We start from the raw sequence: 4,193 nt of genomic DNA, 5'->3' as shown, positions 1-4,193 counted from the left end.
TACAGAAATTTGAATAAGAAAAATGTTGGTTGTATCGTAACGAATATGACGATTATCCTATAGTTGGTACGGAGAGAGTTAAACAACCATTTTAATGATTAGTACTCACTAAATTGTATCAATTAGGCTTAAACGTTTAAGGCTCCACATAGCGTGATATCGGGCTGCGGATGTTAGAAGTAAATATTTTAACTAAACGCATAGCACTCATAGAATGTTGATTAAACTCGAGTTCCGTGAACCATGTTTATGGTTCTGAAGGACACTTTCATAGTCCGATTTAATACCGTTTTGGGACGGCATGTCACAAATATTCCAAACCCGAGGATTAACTCACTCAATCCTAGAGATTTTTGCTACTTTTCACAATTGGGAAAAATGTATTAAAAATGAACATGTACATAGATAGTTTTATTCAACTACCATAAACATGTAAAAAATAAAAACATTAGCTTTGATTCTACGCCTATAATTTGTCTCATAAAAATGTAATAAATTAAATAGTCATGGGGTAAAAGTAACCCCGGATATACTACGGATATAGTCGGTGTTAGGGTTGAGTGAGTAGTGAAATTAACAAAAATATAAAACAAAATAAACAAAGCGAAATAAACAAAGAAAATGGGTAATCAGTGAACAAATAAAAAAGAAAGATAAACAAAAGATAAAGATAATGAAATTAGAAAAAGTTAAATTGATGTACAAATGCACACACAAAATGAATAAATTAATTGACACACACACACACACACACACACACACACAAATATAATATATATATATGAGAGAGATATAGATAGATAGATAGATAGATAGATAGATAGATAGATAGATAGATAGATAGATAGATAGATAGATAGATAGATAGATAGATAGATAGATAGAGATAGATAGATAGATAATAGATAGATAGATAGATAGATAGATAGATAGATAGATAGATAGATAGATAGATAGATAGATAGATAGATAAAAGATAGATAGATAGATAGATAGATAGATATAGATAGATAGATAGATAGATAGATAGATAGATAGATAGATAGATAGATAGATAGATAGATAGATAGATAGATAGATAGATAGATAGATAGATAGATAGATAGATAGATAGATAGATAGATAGATAGATAGATAGATAGATAGATAGATAGATAGATAGATAGATAGATAGATAGATAGATAGATAGATAGATAGATAGATAGATAGATAGTAGATAGATAGATAGATAGATAGATAGATAGATAGATAGATAGATAGATAGATAGATAGATAGATAGATAGATAGATAGATAGATAGATAGATATGATAGATAGATAGATAGATAGATAGATAGATAGATAGATAGATAGATAGATAGATAGATAGATAGATAGATATGATAGATAGATATTAGATTAGATAGATAGATAGATATGTAGATAGATAGATAAGATAGATAGATAGATCGAAGATGACGTCACTCAAGCCTTTATTGTTATATTTTGCCATCCGCGTTTGTGAGTTATTCTCACTGAACTCTATTAACCAGACTATAAAAGTTCATGGTTACACATAGTTTTGTGTGTTGGTCCGTTATACTTCCGGACGGCAATGTTATGAGCTTTTTAGCCAAGCGCATTCTATCTATATGTCACTACACATCAACACTAGGACGCAAGAACATCAACATTGAACCCCCGAATGGAATAAAATCATTCTCCGGACATAATATGCCGACTGACGACGTTGATGGAGACCAAGAAACATATGTTTCGGCCATAAATAAGTGAGTGACTCCATATATATATTTTTATTTTAATATATATATATATATATATATAATATATATATATATATATATATATATATATATATATATATGTATATATATATATATATATATATATATATATATATATATATATATATGACCCCTCGTCTCAAAACGGTATTATGTCGGGATGGACCAGATGTTAAAAAGTCAAATTATAGTTAAACTGGTAAAAAATAATGAAACGTGGGTATTTAGCACAGTAAAATATGATATTCCTTCTCCTCTATAAAACATTTAAACTCAACTTAAGCATGATATTTCTGGCTACAAATTTAATTTTCAGTATCTTAATCATCCCGACTTAATACCGTTTTGAGACGAGAGGTCACACATAGTACCATAAAAAGCACACACACACACACACACAACACACACACACACACAAACACGCACAAAACAAAACAAGCAAACAAAAGAACAACCACCAGCACCACCACCTGCATCAGCACCACCACCACCACCCCCACCAACAACAACAACAAAAACAACAACAATAGCAACAAATGAAATACGTAATGATTTCCAAACAGAAACCCTTACCAATTATTCAACCAAAGCAATCACTTCGATGACGAACCAATTTCCCATTCTTTGAATTCAATTTCACTATAACAATAATGATCAATGATGACATCGATCATTGATCACAGCAGGACACGAGTAAGGACAACAATAACATTGTCTTTGAATCCATTCACAACACAAGAAATCTCCAATATTTATTACGATCTTTGAATCCATTCACAACACGAGAAGTCTCCAATATTTATTACGTTTCAATCCATTCACAACACAAGATGTCCAATATTTATTACGATCCAATACATTCACAACACAAGAAATCTCCAATATTTATTACGATCTTTGAATCCATTCACAACACAAGAAATCCAATCTTTATTACGATTTTTGAATCCAAAGAAGTCTCCAATATTTATTACGTTTCAATCTATTCACAACACAAGATGTCCAATATTTATTACGATCTTTTAATCCATTCACTACAAAAGAATCGCACAGTTACAAATGAAATCCAATATTCAATTTATTAACCATTTAACTGCCGAATTCTTTGAAGAAAAAACTCGTATTCGAACATTTGGCCAGAATACTCGTCCTTCAAATTACAATATATTTATATGACCCTCATCTGGGCAAAAAATCTCAAACCTGGGACTTCGCAAAATCCCAGGTTTGAAATTCTTTGCCTAGGTAAGGTAAGGGTCATTTAAATCTATCGATATTTGAAGGACGATATTTCTAGCCACATTTTTTAATACGAGTTTTTCTAGTAATCCGGCAGGTAAATGGTTAAATTCATTCACTAAAAAAAAAAAAAAAAAAAAAACAAAAAAAAAAAAAATCAATTCCATTTAATTTGTGAAATCCATCAACTACATGAAAATCCCACATGAAAAATCACGAAAGCATTTAATTAATTAATTAACTAGCATCCGACGCTCGTATAAACAACACACGGCCGATACGCCGTAACAAAGTGTAGGAATTGTTATCCTAGCTCGCTAGCTATAGCATCGTCGTTAAGTAGCGATGCTATGCTATCACAGGTGATTCGGCATCTTGTGTATACTTCATGTTTCCATAATAAAATGATTATCAAGTGCTCACTCACTCACTCACTCTCAGGTGGAACAAAACTTAACGATCTAGCAACTTGCTTGACTACGAGATTTGGGGCTACTATCTATCTACAACTATCTTTTACCTTCTTCATCCTTCTTCCACCATCACTAAAAATTATTGACAACAACCAACACCTCTCACTTTCTTGATTATTTCACGCACGAGATCTCCGCCGCCCGTCGATGCTCACAAACCGACGACCGACGACCGACGACCGACGACGACCGCAAGCGAAACAAACACTCGTCGTATCCACTTTACTTGGCTGTGTTACTGTTGAGCATAACTCATAACTCACTTACCTCCCCCTCTTCCAAGCCTGTCCTATGACTTTCTGTATTGTCTTGTCCTACCTGCTTGCAATTTTGTTATTTTACATCCCTTTTTTATCTTCTTCATTTTTTGGGGTTTTTTTTCTTTTGTTTTGTTTCTTTATATAATATGTGACCTGTCATTGCAATCTAGTATTATATCCGGGAGACCCTAACACTGACAATAACTGGGTTTAAAGTCAAAAGGATCGGAATTTATTTAAAGATTACCTAGCATCTTTTTTAAAGGTAGAGAAACAACAAAGCTTTCCCTCCTCATGACACTCGCGTTCGGATCGGAAGGTCCTGGGTTCAATCCTCGCGCGGCGCATAGTTGAGTCCTTGGGAAAGACTCTTTACTCACATTCTCTCACCGTACTCATGTGTAAAATGAGTACCTGGCTGTCAACAGCGTTGTCT

The 4,193-nt window shown here is 32.9% G+C and overlaps 1 protein-coding gene across 3 annotated transcripts in view; it reads right to left on the bottom strand.

Moving 5' to 3' along the window:
* Positions 1-3,609, bottom strand: part of LOC144981150 (uncharacterized) — a 210,877-nt gene extending 207,268 nt beyond the window's left edge. Inside the window, exons 1-3 of one of the 3 annotated variants that reach the window (XM_078929297.1) lie at positions 3,230-3,422; positions 2,634-2,819; positions 2,359-2,547 (exon numbers count right to left, since the gene is read on the bottom strand). The gene's annotated coding sequence lies outside the window, so the exon portion shown is untranslated. Of the gene's footprint in view, positions 1-2,358; positions 2,548-2,633; positions 2,820-3,216; positions 3,423-3,544 lie in introns of those variants that run through there. The other 2 variants (XM_078929296.1, XM_078929299.1) reach the window with 2 other exon arrangements.
* Positions 3,610-4,193: the final 584 nt, after the last annotated feature.

Source organism: Berghia stephanieae, chromosome 10 (genome assembly GCF_034508935.2).
Source record: "Berghia stephanieae isolate SIO BIC M18660-M18661 chromosome 10, UCSD_Bste_1.3, whole genome shotgun sequence".
In the NCBI taxonomy this organism is placed as follows: Eukaryota; Metazoa; Mollusca; class Gastropoda; order Nudibranchia; family Aeolidiidae; genus Berghia; species Berghia stephanieae.
The sequence above is the reverse complement of the archived record's forward strand: the minus strand, read 5'-3'. Positions and strand labels throughout refer to the sequence as shown.